At 34.6% G+C, this 10,420-nt stretch overlaps 1 long non-coding RNA gene across 1 annotated transcript; it reads right to left on the bottom strand.

The window, feature by feature from the left end:
- Positions 1-731: 731 nt before the first annotated feature.
- LOC141372907 (uncharacterized) lies at positions 732-10,180 on the bottom strand. Its single transcript, XR_012378426.1, has 4 exons — positions 10,113-10,180; positions 9,688-9,734; positions 6,496-6,559; positions 732-981 (listed from the first exon to the last, which is right to left on the bottom strand). It is a non-coding gene; the product is annotated as an uncharacterized lncRNA (long non-coding RNA).
- Positions 10,181-10,420: the final 240 nt, after the last annotated feature.

Here is a 10,420-nt window from a genome sequence, read left to right as displayed (position 1 = left end):
GAAGTGTTATTTATTATTCCAATAGTGACTGTGTCTCTGCCCTGTGGAGAGGCACAGCTCCCTCCTGCTACGTAATGGGATGCTTCCACAGGCAGCTCTAAAATCATAATAATGGTCCTGTGTACCATCACATTTCAGTTCATTTCTAATTTGTTTTTCTCTACTCAGAGGTCTTTTTGACAGTATTGTTTCCAGGTTCTTCTTTCCCTCCGAACATCTTGTTTTTAATTATTTTTCCAAGACATAGGAGCTCCTCCTTTCCACACAGAATTCATTTTCTTATTCTTTGTCCATATGTCTTCTGTCATAAGAATTCCATGTTCATATTTTTGTACTTATAAGTGTTTGTATTGCTTTCATTTATAGGAATACTTGTGAAATAGCTCCATTCATTTTTAATTCCCTTTTTTTATCATATCATTAGAGCAAACTTACCAATCCTGAGCTGTGTCTAGTGACTTAACACCATTCCACCATTTCTGTTTAATACTGTACATAACTATAAAGACTTTAGGTGGTCTCAAACCTCTCCTAATTTCCATTTGAGGTCTCTTTCCTTAATCAGGAAAATTATTCAGATGAACAAATCTAGTTAAACAACAAATCAAAATGTCATAAACTATAAAACTCAAGAGTGAATATTTATGCTTCATACTTGGAAGTATGTAATGTTTAGTAAGGAAGAACAATCTTTCATTGCTCTTTTATTCAGGAAAAGCTTCACAAAAGAATTGGAATTGTACACAGTCTGACATAAACAAGAAGGGATATATCTATATGACACTGAAGAATGATTTTTAAAACAATGACAAAACAATATAAAGGTTAATGTTTCTTTAAATTCTTGTGAAGTAAAGCAATACCAAAGTCACAGAAGCCCAAGTTCCATTCCAATTCTGCAGATAATTGAATGTGAATCTTTGATGAGTTAACGTCTGAGTCCTACTTTTGTCATTGATAAGACGGAGGTAATGTGCCCATCTTCACAAAGTTGTTGTGAGGTACAAAAAATAACATAGAAAAAGTAATTTATACAGTGCCAAGCACACATCACGAAAGTATTATCTGTTCAATTAATATAGAAAAGTATCTACTGTGTTTGGCACTTTATCTCAATCATTTTCTTTTGTTGCTCTTATATGCTTATTAATTTATATCTTATTATATATAACTATGTATCATATAACATCACAGTACCTATCATATATTTTTATCAGCAAAATACCTTCTTAATGCTTAAGTGTCATGTTTAAATTACCTCATGTAATTCCCCTTCTAGCAGGCCTTGATGTTACATGCATATCTCACAGTAAATATTTTTAATTGCTCATATTCTTTTAATTCATGTGTAAAGTCCAGAAAATCTTAATTTTAACACCATGTTATTATTCCAACTTTAGACGTGTAATCTTGGATAAATTGTTTCATTTATCTTAGCCTATGGAATATAAATATAGATAGGTGATACATAAATATAATCAGTCATTTAACAGGTGCTCTTAAATGGCACCTATATTCAATTTTTTCATTTAAACTTGCTATGGCATAATCTGAGTCACCTGTGTTTTAAAACTAAGCATGATTATCTGATGTTTCTTTGTCCTTCACATGCTCTCTTGCATCTACATATTCATTTTGACTCCCACTGTCATCCCTCATCTGGACCCTCATACTCAAATGTCTAAGTGTTGATATCAACAGGTTTCTATCTGTTCTTTAGACCTCCAGCCTCCTTCTCATTAAATCATGGTTCTGATAGAATAACCCTTCTAAAATGTTTTTGACTATGTAACCCACTGGCTTCCCTGTGCCCAGAGCAAAATTCCCAAATATATTCCACAGAATACTCATCCCACAAGATACCCCTTAGAAACAAGAGTCCAAAGATATATTGGAAAACATAGCACACTTATCTCCAACTTGAACATTCACAATGAAAGTCAATATCACAAAGCCTGCAAAAATGTTATGTCCTTACTTTCCAAAAATTTTGTTCTCAGAATCTATCTTTAGATATGATCGCTAATTTGCATATCTAATTTGGATTTCTGATAGGCTCACTCACTAGGATTAATCTGTTCAAAAAAGAACTCTTGACTCTTCTATTTCCCTTAAACCCACTCCTATTCATCAACCCACTCTCTCAATTGCTCGATAACAAGAACTCAGAGATTATTCTTGATTCCTTTCCTACTCCTCCCTAACACATCCAAGCTATCAGCAAACTATCAATCCCACCTCATGAATATGTCCTAAAAGCAACCAATCCCTCCTTATAAAATATACTGAAAATATGCCAGCCCAAATAATTATCACAGTCTTGCACAACTGTAAAAGCCTTCTAAAGAGCTCTTCGCACCCACCCTAATCCTCAAAAGTCTATTCTCTACAAAGAAGCTGGAATGACTTTAAAAACATATCATGTGAGTTCCCCATATAAAATCATCCAGTGAATTTCGGCTTCTGTTCATCATGTAGTAACTGGAACAAGGCTAAACTTCCCACCATAAACTGGTCAAAAAAGGCAAAACAACCATTTTTAGACATTGGATGATGTTTGTACAGGGAATACAGAATTGAGATTTTAACACAAGAGAATAACACAAATGTTCTTTCTGCCTGAAGGTACTTTCTAAACAAGCAGAGGATGTAGTCATACTGAGTTGAGGATACAAAGATTAGAATTTAGGGAGATAGAGGAGAACTGTATTGTAGGGCACATTTCTAGAACAGAGGGACATATGCAGTAAAAGGGCTCCAAAATTTTTCTTAGGGTTGCCTTTAAGTCTAGTGTTAAATATTAACTTGTGTTAGAGCCCAAATGACCATCGACTGATGAACAGATAAAGATGTGGCATATTACTTAGCCATCAAAAAGAATGAAATCTTGCCATTTGCAATAATGTGGGTGGAATTAGAGTGTATTATGCTGTGAAATAACTCAGTCAGAGATATACAAATACCATATGATCTCATTCATATGTGGAATTTAAGAAACAAAACAGGTGAACGTATGGGAATGGTGGGATAAAAGGAGAAAGGGAAATAAACCATAAGAAACTCTTAACAATAGAGAATAAACTGAGGGTTGATGAAGGGAGCTGGATGCAGGGATGGGCTAGATGGGTGAAGGGTGTTAAGGAAGGCATCATCGTGATGAGCTCTGGGTGTTCTATGCAAGTGATGGATCACTGAATTCTACTTCAGAAACCAATATTATATGTTAACAAAGTAAAATTTAAATAAAAAATAAATATTAATTTGTGCATGAACAGGATAAAACTGAACAAGACAGAAAATAATAACTGGAAACCATAAACTAAACAATTCTCAGAGCTCACACAGGGCTGGGAGACATTCAAGTTCCAACAGCCAGAAGAGAGGTTGTGCTAACTCCTGAGTTATGAAGTAGAGATACAGAAGATCCACATCTTAGCAGTAGGACTAAACTATCCTTAGACCAAAGGCCACTCTAAATATAACCTAAAATTCTTTTTTTTAAGCCTAAGTGGATTAAAGTCATATACATATACCATAACTGTCTGTCAGAACAAAATATAACACTTTAAAAAAATTCAGCACTCAGTAATGTAAAATTCACAAAGTACAACATTTAATAAAATTACTAGAGATGAAACAAGGCAGGAAAATATGGAAAATTAGATCTATAACTAGCAGTCAGTAGAACCAGACTCAGACACAAGAGAGATGACGGAAGTAGATTATGGAATTTAAAGGAAATCATGAATAAAATAGAAAAGCAGAAGATATATAAATAATCATATAGAATTTCTAAATATGAAAAATGTAATATCTGAAATGAAAAACTCATTGAATGGGATTAATAGCTGATTAGACATTGCAGAAACCAATATCAGTAAACTTGAAGATATAAGAAAAATTTCCAAAATAAAGCAGTGAATAAATACTAAAACAGAAACAGAGCCTCAGTGACCTATGGGAAAAATTATCAATTGGATATTTGGAGTTCCAGAAGGAGAAAAGAAAGAGAGGATATCAGAAAAAAAATAATTGAAGAATAATGACTAAAATGTTCCAAATCTCATGTAAACTATATACTCTCAGATTTAAGAGACTAAACAAACCCCAAGCAAGATGAATACAATGAAAACCAAAGACACATCATAATGAAATGGCTGAGAACCAGTAATAAAGTGAAACTCTTAAAGCAAACAGAGGAAAAAGACTTATTACACAAGAGAAACAAGGAAATAGTAATCACTCCTTCATGCCAAATACAAAAACAAAAACAGGAAAGCCAGAAGACTGTGGAATGACATTTTTAAAAGAATGAAAGAAAAACCTGTCAACTTAGAAATTGATATAAAATGAAAATATCCTTTTAAATGTCCTAAAAAAAAAAAAAACATTCAGACAAATACAAGCTGAGAGAATTCATCACTAACAGATCTACACTATAAAAAATGATAAAGGAAGCCCTTCAGGCAAAAGAAAATGGTATCAGGTAGAAATTTGTATCTAGGGGTGCCTGAGTGGCTCAATCAGTTGAGCATTCGATTCTTGGTTTTGGCTCAACTCATGATCTCAGGGTTGTGAGATATAGCCCTGCATCAGGCTCTGTGCTCAATGGGGAGTCTGCTTGAGGTTCTCTCCCTCTCTCTCTGTCCCTCCCCCTGCTCACTCTCTCTCTCTCAAATAAATAAACCTTTAAAAAAAGAAATTTGCATCTATACAAAGAAATTAAGAACACCAAAAATGATCAGTATATGGGTGAATATGTCTTTTTTTCTTGTTTTGAATTTTTCTAAAATTTGGAAAATTCTAATAATATCTGTAGTTAATAATATCATGCCAATGCAAAGTTCCTGGTCTTAAGAAAATGTGCTATATCATGTAAGATATTAACATTCAGGGAAGCTAAAAGAAGGTTATAGAAGAAATCTCTATACCATTTTTGCAACACTTCTGTAAGTTTAAAATTAGTTCAAAGTAAAAAGTTAAACAAAAAGATAAGTCTACTCTTTAAAGCAAAAATAATGACAATGTATTTTGGGGTTTACAACAGGTAGAAGTAAATTATTTCACAAAACAATAAAGGATAAAATCAGGGCATGGATCTGTGCTGTTGCAAGGTTCTCACATTAGATGTAAGTGGCATAATATTATTTGAAAGTAGACTGTGACAAGTTAAAACTCATACTGTAAGCCACAGAGGAATTTCTAGAACAATATAAATGAATAAAACAAAACCAACAGCTATATGCCAAAATGGAGGACTAAAAAAAATATTTAAAATTTGAAAAAAATTTTTCAATTAATCCAAAAGAGAGTTCAGGACAAGAGAGAAAAAGAAGAAAAGTAGATATGGGACAAATAGAAAACAAATATCAAAGTGTTGTGTTTAACCCTGACCAATTATATTAAATACAAAAGATTCCAAAACTCCAAATAACATACAGGACCATTAAACAAAAATGGAAAAATGGAAAAGGGTCAAAATCATACAGAGTATATTCTCTGGCTTAAATGTAATTAAATTAGAAATCAATAACAGAAAATGCTTACTTGTCTTCCTACATAGGCATATGGTGATTTGCTATTAGCTTCCTCTGGTTGTTAAAATGTCTAAAGCTGTCTTTCTTCAAGTATGTGGTAGACACTGGAGTTTCACTGGCTTAGAACCAGCACCAGACTTTTTTTTTTTAGTATCTTTCCTATACTAACCAGGTTAGAACACTAACAGCTACATTACCATTAGCTTATAGCTAGGGCACTAGATGGATCCTAAATTCTATGCCAGCCAGAGAACGTGAGAAATAGGAGGTAGAGGGCATGAATGAAGAAATGGGCTCTTCTTGCAGGCAGAGGTGTTTGATTCTTCAGAATAACTCTAGTGGAGGTTTGAGAATTTGGTCTGACATTGTAAGCCTCAATCTATGTAAAAAGCAACAGTAATTTTTCTGATACAAAAGACAGTTCTGTGATGAGGTTGATTATTTTTCCTGGTTACTGATATTTCTAGCCTTATAGTATTCATAACTGGTTTCTTGGAACTCCCAAGATTGTGTAAGCTATAAAAAAAAAAAAAACACATAATAAATCCCTCTTTGCCTAATCTTGCAGTGAAGAATCCTGACCAAGATATGAAGCTCTGGGTATTTTTCAGAGACCTCCCTCCCCTTCATCGCTAGGAATTCCACAATTGTATTTCTGCATGCGAGATGAATGCAGCTCCTCAGAATGGCTACTGCAGTCTTCCCTTAGCTCTTGGGAATTCTCTGTGCATCATCCAGCTGTTTCTGTGGAGATCTCCTCCCCTAACCCACTCGGGCTTCTTGGATAGGATCTAAGGGAATGCCAGGTTGGAAATCTTTCAATTAGCTCTTTTTTGGTTATTAGTAAACATGTACACAAACTTCATACCCACCAAATTGTGCAAATGCAGGTTAAACAAATATTAAAACAATTATTTTTCTACTGTCAGAGAGAGAAACCCCAGCCTTCTTCTCTCACCTTTGTATTTTTCAAGTGTTCATAACACCCATCTTCTCTAGTGCCCAAACAGCTGACAGAATCTCTGAGAGGGGTAGAGAATCATGCCTGAATGCGGCACAGCTTGAATGATAGCATCCAAGTATGTCCAACCTCATCTGAAGCCCATGCGACTGAAGAGTCAAAGCAGTACGCCTCCTTATCCCCATGAGGGCAGGGATGAGATTGAGAGCACCTCAACAATTCTGACACCAAACACTCTGTTAGTCTTCCTAAGCTCCTTTAGGCTGTTTGTGGGAGTTCTTGGACACGTTATTTGTAAGTTTTGCTTAGGTGGTCTAACACCTTAATTTGGGATATGGGAATACCTGCCATGTAACTGTTTGGTTCTCAGTCTTAGGACCTAAGCAGAAATTTAGATGAAAGACTATTTAACCTTCTGTTTTAAACAGTTCACCTATTATATCGCCTACCCTAGCCTAACACATCTGCTTAAAACCCCTAAAATGCCCCACATATTGCTAGCTTCTCATCTCTGCTTACCTTTTTTCTATTCACTGAAATTAACTCCTAGTTAATTTTAGGGCTGCTTCTTTCTCCAAGGGCCAGCTCAAATGTCACCTCTCCCATGATAACTACTCATTCCAGTTTGTGCTTCAGGGACTATACCACTTAGGAGGCCCTTAGACAATGGCAAATCCTCAAAACACAATTCCAGGGCTTCAGTCCTTCCTGCTGTTCCCATGCTAGACATCACTAGTCACTCTTGATACTCTTTCTGGCTAAGCCATTGGGTGCAATCTTTTTAACACAGCCCTGCAGACAACTATTACCAACTAATCATTACTGAAGCATGATGTGAAACCTATTTCACATCCTTGAATTTGTAATAGACCTTCTATAGGTATATCCCGTCAAAGTAAATTAAGAGGGGCCAGAGGGCATATACCAATTCCTTTAGATCACCAGTGCCTAAGACAAATTAGGCCTTAGTAATGTTTGATGCTTTTTACTGCAATAGCTTTTAGCAGTAGAATGACTTTTAGTTTTTCTCATGTTGTTGTGTCAATTAGTCTTCTGTAGCAAACATATTGGAAGATTTCAATGTATTCTTAATGCTTTATTTACTTCTTAAGTGGGTAGCTGATGGTTGTATCATTTTTAAACATTTTATATGTTTGAAATATTTAAAACTTTTCAAATGATGTGATGAAAAACAGAATCCAAAGGAGTAGAGATTCTGACCATAGTATATGGAACCATGCAGACCTACAGGCATATGTGAGACACACACATTCAAGTTAAGCAAACAGAAACCCGGGTATACTTTGTTTAACAGCAGAATAGGAAAAAACATGTATCTGAATCACATAGAAAAATATGCACAGGGATAAAATTAAGCTCCCAATCCTTTCTTGGCCCAATTTCACTGTGATATGAATTAGAATACTCCATGATTAGCCTCCAATTCAATGAAAACACACATAAAGCCTCACCATTTTCTTGTTTCAGAATCAGAAGATAACCTATTTGATGGTAGGTTTCTTGTATGTCTTATTCATATCCATAACCCTAGCACAGAGCCTTTTTATACACACACAGAAAGTATTATGACTATTTGTTGGCTTGTATTTAAAATATAAGAATCTTTCCCTGTTTATATTAATTTATCATTGAAAGCTCTTTCCATGAAGAACATACTTAAGGTTGGGGTTTGTTATGTACAGTTTAAGGTATCCCTCATCACTAGCCCTAAAAGATTCTGTATTTGTAGAATAAAAGTTGAATGAGGAAATATGATTTTATTCAAACTCTAATATTCATGATTTTATGAAAAATGCTCCCCACCCCAAAATGAGCCAGTCAGAAATCTTAGAATCCCAAAGAGAATTGAATCAGTCTTGCATTCAGTTATCCTGAATGATAAGCATCCTTTTGTAAACATACAGGAAGGATCGTGTGATTTATTCATTCATTTATTCAAAAGAGATTTACTGAATACCTACTAAGTAAACTGCTGGTGCTGGGTGCTTTGTGGCAGCAAAAAATTATGACCTAAAATTCACTAAAAATTAGCTTTAGAAAGAAATATGAAAAGCTGAGATTTTCCTAGACAATCTCTTCTTAGACTTTTTTTTTTCTTCTTCTTCTTAGACTTTTGACAGCTACATTGACACCCTCCTTCAAATCCTGCTGATCTTCTGGTGGTATACGTACACTTTGATCTTACTGTCTTGCTTTTCCACGTGTGTGTGTGTGTGTGTATTTGCTTGCTCACCCAATCTTACCTCCATATTTTATACTCAGTTTCTTAATTCCCAACCTGTCTCCTTAGCCTGCTGCTTCTTAAGACCCAGATTAACAACTGATGAGTAATACAGACATTAAATTCAATAAGATTACTATGAGAGAAAAGAGATGGGAGTCAGTATGGGATTGCAGTGAGTTCACAAGGGAAGATGTAGACAGTGGGTTCTTGCAAGGTGAGTAGGATTTTACAAGGTGCAACTAGAACAAAAATACCTCCGACATACAAGAGTGTTGAGCTAAGGCAGGCAAACAGTCTGATCAATGAGGTAAGTTAAAGGATTTAGAGACCAGTCTACTGGAGGGATATTTTTTGAGTATTTGAGAGATAAGTGATAAAGGCCTGAAGCAGCTTACTCCAGCCCTAACTAATATAGCCAATGGTAGAAACATACTGGATACTAGACAGCATGGCAAAATTGTCTTAGAATCCTTCCATTTTTGCATAGGCCTCTTTTCAAATAGTGAAAATAATAGATGGTCTGTTACTATTGCAACCAGTCCTTTCCAGAGCTCCAAGAAGTAGAAGTAGAAAAAAATACCTCTTAAGAAAGAGTCCACAAAACCAATATGAGATTTAGACTCAATACAAGAATATCTGAGGAGGGCTTAACTTTTCTTTGCTTATGGGCTTATTCAAACTATCTTCTCCTTTTGCATATTTCAAAAGGACTTTCAGTTGCTTAGTAAATGTTTTTGGCACAAACTGCCACCCTTCTTTTCTTTTACTCTCTCCCACGCAGACTGCACCTATTAATTTTGACATTCCATATAAGAATCATCCCACTACATTTCAGTTATGTGCATTAAAGTACAATGTATTTTCTCCATTATTCTCCCTTGCTTATGTTCCTAATTTTTTTTATTAATGTACAAAACCCTGTTCAAGAAAGATCATTTTCTTACCTTAACCTATATGTTCAGGTCAAACCACCAGCCAGGATTGGTAAATTCTGTTTCATAAATAAATAATATGTATATTATATATATGTAATTATACACATAAATGCATATTATACTATGTAGTATCACATGTCTTAGTATTACTTTAGGCTTTCTTTGAAATTTTCCATTAATATTTAAAATATGCTCTCTTTGACTTTTATAATATTAACACTAGCAGCAAACATTTGTCTGAACTAATAAATAACTTTTCCAGATTGGGGAAACAAAGTATTTTCTTTACACCTTTGAGAAATCATCAGTTTACTTGCTTCCTAAATCAGACAATTTGTTATGTGGAAGTTTGTTGAAACACTAATGATATCTCTATCTATAAGAATTTCAGGAACTACCAAAAAAGTACAGACCAATGAATCTTACTTTCATACCAAGAAAGCTAGCTGGATTCATAATAAATGTAAATTCAGTGTATGCTGAAGCAGGCACAATCTCTAAAGGAAAAGAAACATGGCAAGAAATCAGGTTTATTTTGAAACCAAAATAAGCATGTTGAAAACAAATAGGGGTGATTTATTTAGTTCCAAAAATCCTTTAAGACTTTGATCTTGTTGTACCTATTTATCTTTCTGTACTCAATGGTTACCTTAGTAATTATTATTTGTTGGGTACTCAAAAGATGGTCTAAAATTGAATAGACTACACCAATAAAAATGCAACTGAGGGGCGCCTGGGTGGC

The sequence above is a fragment of the Callorhinus ursinus genome, unplaced genomic scaffold (genome assembly GCF_003265705.2).
Source record: "Callorhinus ursinus isolate GAN/ISIS: 27379988/994484 unplaced genomic scaffold, GSC_fseal_2.0 scaffold6, whole genome shotgun sequence".
NCBI lineage: Eukaryota > Metazoa > Chordata > Mammalia > Carnivora > Otariidae > Callorhinus > Callorhinus ursinus.
The sequence above is the reverse complement of the archived record's forward strand: the minus strand, read 5'-3'. Positions and strand labels throughout refer to the sequence as shown.